The sequence below is a fragment of the Dama dama genome, chromosome 11 (assembly GCF_033118175.1).
Source record: "Dama dama isolate Ldn47 chromosome 11, ASM3311817v1, whole genome shotgun sequence".
NCBI lineage: Eukaryota > Metazoa > Chordata > Mammalia > Artiodactyla > Cervidae > Dama > Dama dama.
Window position 1 is genome coordinate 58,552,662 of NC_083691.1, and position 7,217 is coordinate 58,559,878.

The following is a 7,217-nucleotide window of genomic DNA, read 5'->3' on the forward strand; positions in this document are numbered from 1 at the left end:
GGTTTTCATGTATGGTATTCTAATTTCATCCTTTTACACAAAGCTGTCCAGTTTCCCCAGAACCATGTATTGAAGAGGTTGTCTTTCCCTCATGGTATATTCATGCCTTCTTTGTTGAAAATAAGGTGTCAGGATATAATGCATGGGTTTATCTCTGGCATCTCTCTCTTGTTCCATTGAGCATTATTTCTCTTTTGTGCCAGTGCCATACTGTTTTGATGACTGTAACTTTGTAATATAGTCTGGAGTCAAGAAGCTTGATTCCTCCTGCTCTATTCTTTTTTCTCATGATTGCTTTGGCTATTTGGGATCTTTTGTGTTTCCATACGAATTGTGAAATTTTTTGTTCTAGTTCTGTGAAAAATGCAATTGGTAATTTGATAGGGATTGCATTTAATCCATAGATTACTTTGTGTGGTATAGTCATTTTCACAATATTCATTCTTCCAGTCCCGAAACGTGGTATACTCTTCATCTTTTAATGTCATCTTTGATTTCTTCAGTTCAGTTCAGTCGCTCAGGCATGTCCGACTCTTTGCAACCCTGTGAATCTCAGCACACCTGGCCTCCCTGTCCATCTTAGACAAGAATATTCTGAAAACCTATACCAGAACATTCTCATGTGTCTCCTTGATTGATAATTGCTTCAGTTTTCTAAAAAGCTTGCTAGGATTGCTTTAGGCAAATATAGTTCATAAGCTTAAAAACATTCTTAGGAGGAAGAATCTTCACTAGTGCAAGTTGCCAATATAATGTATTAGTTTGTTAACATCCCTAATTAAACTATGATAAATATATATCAATCTGCTTACATGTGTCATTTTTTAAAGATTTTCTTAAAATTTTCCTGTAAGTCTACAATTTATTTTGCAGTTTTGTACATAAGCAACTTTAAGCATTAAGCTTAAAGCATTAAATCCTTTGGATTAAATTTTTTAAAATTAATCATAAACATTTATTGAATCATTAAATGACAATCTCTAATGGCAAGTCTAATACTACTGTAATTTTTGAAATGAAGACATTTTTATTTTTAGAAACATTTTGGGTTTACAAAAACTGAGCAGAAAGTACAGAATAGATTTATTTTAAATTGGTGCCAGAATTTTTTTACCTTCTAAATTCTACTTATGATCAGCTTCATTGTTATTATCATCATTCTAATCATCAGATTGTCTTCATTCTTTTTTTTTTTCCTTAAAATCTTTACTTTTGAGACAGAAGTGTTACAGGTACACATGGGAAAGCAATATGTGATCACAGTTGAAAGTGAAGACAATCTAGTCAGAAAGTTTTTACACCTGTCAGCTAGTGCTGAAGCTCTGATTACGATATGCTGCAGGGCTCAAAGAAATGGTAATTAGTATTCCTCTCCTTCCTCTCCCTTTCCTTCAACAGAATCCACACCAACCTCCTCATAATCTTTCTCAAGGGCAACCATGTCCTCACAGGCCTCAGAAAACTCTCCTTCCTCCATGCCCTCACCCACATATCAGTGAACAAAGGCATGCTTGGCATACATCAGGTCAACTTGTGGTCCAGGCAAAGCCCAGACCTCAGTGATGGCTGTGGTGTTGCTCAACATGCACATAGTCCACTGGACTTTGGTCAAATCTCCACCAGGTACCACAGTGGGAAGCTAGTAATTAATGCCAACCTTGAAGTCAGTGGGTCACCAGTCCACAAAGTGGATGATGCACTTGGTCTTGATGGTGGCAATGGTGATACAACATCTTTGGGAACCATGTCACCACAGTACAACAGGCAGCAGGCCATGTATTTACTATCACGAGGGTCACTTTTCACCATCTGGTTGGATGGCTCAAAGCAAGCTTTGGTGATCTCTGCTACAGAGAGCTGTTCATGGTAGGCTTTCTCCACAGAGATGACAGGGGTGTATGTGGCCTGGGGGAAATGAATGTGGGGATAGGGTACCAGGCTGGTCTGGAACTCTGTCAGATCCACAGTCAGGGCTCCATCAGACCTCAGGGAAGCAGTGATGGGGGACACTATCTGGCTAATAAGGCAGTTAAGATTCATGTAGGTTGGGTGCTCAATATCAATGTTTCTACAACAGGTATCATAGATGGCCTCATTGTCTACCATGAAGGCACAATCAGTTGCTCCAGGATGGTGTGATGGTGAGGATGGAGTTGTAGGGCTAAACTAGTTGTGGAAACCTGGGGGGCTGGGTAAATAGAGAATTCCAGCTTGGACTTCTTGATGTAATCAATGGAGAGATGTTCCATCAGCAGGGAGGTAAACCCAGAACCAGTTCTCCCACCAAAGCTGTGAAAACCAAGAAGCCCTGAAGACCTGTGCACTGGTCAGGCAGTTTCCAAATTTGGTCCAAGACAAGGTCAATGATCTCCTTGCCAATGGTATAGTGACCTCAGGCACAGTTATTGGCAGCATCTTCTTCGTCTGTGATAAGCTGCTCAGGGTGGAGGAGCTGGAAGTAGGTCCCAGTGCGAACCTCATCAATGACTGTGTGTTCCAGGTCTACAGACACTGTCCTGCCAGCACCTGTCTTGCTGAAGAAGGTGTTGAAGGTGTCATCTCCTCCCCCAATAATCTTGTCATTTGGCATCTGGCCATCAGGCTGAATGCTGTGTTCTAGGCAGTAGAGCTCCCAGCAGGCATTGCTAATCTGGACACCAGCCTGGCCAATGTGGAAGGAGATGCACTAATGCATGGTGGCTATAGGTCAGCAGGTGCAGGCAATAGGAGTAGACACCAGGTCCTGGTTACCATCCCCGACATACTAAGAGTCGAGGTAAGTAATGCACTCTGTCTGCACTCTTTAGCTATGTATTCATTATTTAGCTATTTCTCCAGAAGTCTGATGGAAATTCTGAGCTTGATTTTTTTCCACCTCTTGCTGTATAAAAGAATAGGCTAGTCAGGCACATTATCAGGAGAAAATCAGAATCAAGACACTCTCTCTCATGAATGTTACTAAAGGTACACAGATCCTCAACTTTTGGAAAAAGTCTCTTTTTGTAAGTAGGTAAAAACCAGAGAAATTGACAGACTCCCAGATACCGCTTGAGATCCTTGCTGTTGTTTAGTCACAAAGTCATGTCTGACTCTTTTGCAGCCCCATGGACTGCCAGGCTCTTTTGTCCATGGGATTTTCTAGGCCAGAATACTCAAGTGGGTTGCCATTTCCTTCTCCAGAGGATCTTCCCAATCCAGGGATAGAACCCATGTCTCCTGAATTGCAGGAAGATTCTTTTATCTGTGAGCCATCTGGGAAGGACAAGTTTATTAAAAGATGAATAGGAGTTTGTTTTGTGAAAAATATTAGAGTACATGCTGGAGAGGGTACAAAATAGGAAAAGAGAATGAGTAAAATGAAAAAGACTTCAAGAGAAATGACAATTTTTTGATAAAATAATAAAAGGGAAATAAATTCTAATATTACTACTAACTCAAGTTTTTTTTAAACTTTCAGAAACAAGGGAAGGCTGTTGTTTCTGGAATGGAGATCACTCTGGATTTGATAGACAATCTGAGACTCAGTAGTTCTAACATTAGAACGGAAAGTATACCTGTCACTGTGATCCTTCTTTTCTGCACATAAGGAAAGCAGAAATGCTTAAGAAAAATACAGAAGCATAACTCTGCTAACAGCATTGATATCTACAGAAGAACAAATCATTCAATATTATTTTCTTTATTAACTTACTCATGTTGGCCAGTACTCTATCCTCATATAGGATCAGACTGGAAGACAGTGGGGATTCAGTCTTTGAGAGTTCATCAAGTAACATGCAAACAACAGTCCTTTCTTCTGGTTTCTACCTGTGAAAGATGCCTGGTGATCCATAAAAACAATAATCAGCTTATTCCTAAATGCATTCACATCTTTAGATATATCCAAATAGCATTTTTGCCTTTTCATAGTGTTCATGGGGTTCTCAATGCAGGAATACTGAAGTGGTGAAAAGCTGGCTTAAAACTCAACATTCGGAAAACAAAGGTCATGGCATTTGGTCCCATCGCTTCATGGCAAATAGGTAGGAAAACAATGGAAACAGTGACAGACTTTATTTTTGGGCCAAAATCACTGCAGGTGGTAACTGCAGCCATGAAATTAAAAGACACTTGCTCATTGGAAGAAAAGCTATGACCAACCTAGACAGCATATTAAAAAGTAGAGACATTACTTGGTCGACAAAGGTCCATCTAGTCAAAGCTATGGTTTTTCCAGTAGTCATGTATGAAAGTGAGAGTTGGACCATAAAGAAAGCTGAGCCCTGAAGAAGTGATGCTTTTGAAGTGTGGTGTTGGAGAAGACTCTTGAGAGTAACTTGGACTGCAAGGAGATGAAACCAGTTCATCCCGAAGAAAATCAGCCCTGAATATTCATTGGAAGGACTGATACTAAAGCTGAAACTCCAATACTTTGGCCACCTGATGCAAAGGACCGACTCATTGGAAAAGACCCTGATGCAAGACAAGACTGAGGCAGAAGGAGAAGGGGATAATAGAGGGTGAGATGGTTGGATGGCATCACTGACTTGATGAACTTGAGTTTAAGCAAGGTCTGGGAGTTGGTGAAGAACATGGAAGCTTGATGTGCTGCAGTCCATTGGGCTACAAAGAGTCAGACATGACTGAGTAACTGAACTGAACTGAAATAACACTTTTAAATCTGGATAATTTTAAAGATTTTTCAATTGACAAATTGATTTTAACTGGAAATCCCATTTGAGAACTGATAATATTAATAAGCCATTGACAACTGACGTTAGTTAAACCCATATTGTTATTTCTTTGAACAGGATTGGATCAGTAAGAACAAGGGTGGAAAACAGACAAGCAAACACAGAGTATGTGCACATTTGTATGTATGAGTGAGTGATCATTTACAAAAATCCCTGAACTAAGAACATGAATCCTAGTCTACCCTAAGCTACCATAGGCATCCATCCTGCAGTCTAAGTTCTTATATTGACATTATCAACCCATAAAACTCACAGTTTGTCCAGAAAAGGCTATTAATAGAAGTTCAACAAAAAAGACAAGTGTGCGTAGGAAAATATCGAATTTTTGAGAGGTACTCCAGAAGTTATCTCAGAACTAAAATAAAATTTGAGAGCCCAGAACACAATTCTGTTGTTAAAATGCATGTAAACCATTGATATACTTGAATTAATGTATGCTTTCCTCTTCTTCTTCTTTCAATTTCACCTGAGATTTTAAAATTAATTTTTATTAGAGTATAGTTGATTTACAATGCTTTATTATCTGTTATACAGCAAAGTAAATCAGTTATACATGTTGCACTTTTAAAAATATTTTCCCATATAAGTCATTACAGAGTATTGACTGGAGTTACCTGTATTATACAGTAGGTCCAGATTAGTTAAGTATTTTATATATAGTAATGTACATATTTCAATACCAGTCTTCCAATTTATTCCCCCCTCCATTTCCTCTTTGGTAACCATACATTTTTTTCTACACCTGTGACTATTTCTGTTTGTAAATAAGTTCATGTGACTTTATTTTTAGATTTCACATATAGGCAATATCATATTTGTCTTTGTCTGACTTACTTCACTCAATATGATAATCTCTAGGTCCACCCATATTGCTGGAAATGGCATTATCTCATTTTTTATGGCTGAGTAATATTCCATTATAGCTATCTATCTATCTATATATATATATCAGTTCAATTTAGTCCCTCAGTCATGTCCGACTCTTTGCGACCCCATAGACCACAGCACACCAGGCCTCCGTGTTCATCACCAACTCCCGGAGTTTACCCAAACTCATGTCCATTGAGTCGGTGATGCCTTCCTACCATCTCATCTTCTGTTGGCCCACTTCTCCTCCTGCCTTCAATCTTTCCCAGCATAAGGGTTTTTTCAAATGAGTTAACTATTAGCATCAGGTGGCCAAAGTATTGGAGTTTCAGCTTCAACATCAGTCCTTCCAATGAACACTCAGGACTGATCTCCTTTAGGATATATACCACATCTTTTTTCATTCATCCACTCCTTAATGGACATTTAGATTGCTACCATGTCTAGCTATTGCAAACAGTGCATATATCTTTTTAAATTTTGGTTTTATCTGGGTATATGCCCAGGAGTGGGATTTCTATATTATATGGTAGGTCTATTTTTAGTTTTTTAAGGAGCTTCCATACCATTCTCTGTAACGGCTCTACCAATTTACATTCCCACCAACAAAGTAGGAGGATTCCCTTTCCTCTACATCCTCCTATTGTTTGTAAGTTTTTTGATGATGGCCATTCTGACCCATGTGATGTGACACCTCATTGTGGGTTTCCTTTGCATTTATTTAAAAATAATTAGTGATGTCACATGTGTCTTCATGTGTTCTTTGGCCATTTATATGTCTTCTTTAGATAAATGTCTTTTCAGGCCATCTGCCCATTTTTGACTGAGTTGTTTGTGGTTTTAATATTCAGCTAAATAAGCAGCAAAGCTGTTTTTGTGAGCTTGGATATTGGGCCCTGATGGCAAAAGGATTATTTTCCCCTTGTGAAAGCTAGAAAGTTGCAGCTTCAGACCTGCCTCTGGTTCATTTATCTTTTCGTTACAACAAAAAGTTTGGTCAAGCATTTGGGTTTTCTGAAAGAAACAGTCTGCTTGTCCCTACTTGCTGGGAAGTCAACTGACAGTACAGTTTCAGCTAATCAGGGTAACAACCTATATGGAAATCAACACTCAGAACTCTTTTCCAAGATATGTTTACTCATGAAAGGATGCAGTGTGTCCTATGTATGTCTTTTACACTGCTCATAAACTGCAGGGCCAGATGGCAAAAGCAGTGTTTTCCCACTTTGAGGCTAGAAAGTTGTAGACTCAAACCTGTTCAGAAAATACTCTGATTCTTTTATCTCTTGATGTCAGCAACAACTTTTGTCTGCATCTGAGTTTTCTGAATGAAACAGGCTGCTTGCCACTCCTTGCTGGGGTTTGCATATAGTAGAGTTTGGCCTAATCAGGGTAACAACAGGTGTGACAGTCAACACTCACAGAATACTCTCTCCATTCACCTTTACTCATGAAAGTGTGTAGTGTGTCCTAGGTGTGTGATTTACACTGCCTGGAAACTGTAAGGTAAGTAGGGTTAGTTGTTTTTGAGAGTCTGGGTACTGGGCCCTGATGGTAAAAGAACTATTTTCTTCCTGTGAGAGCTAGAGAGTTGCAGTTTTCAAACCTGCCGGAAAA

At 39.1% G+C, this 7,217-nt stretch overlaps 1 pseudogene; it reads right to left on the minus strand.

The window, feature by feature from the left end:
- Positions 1-1,360: 1,360 nt before the first annotated feature.
- LOC133065559 (tubulin alpha-1B chain-like) lies at positions 1,361-2,695 on the minus strand (annotated as a pseudogene).
- Positions 2,696-7,217: the final 4,522 nt, after the last annotated feature.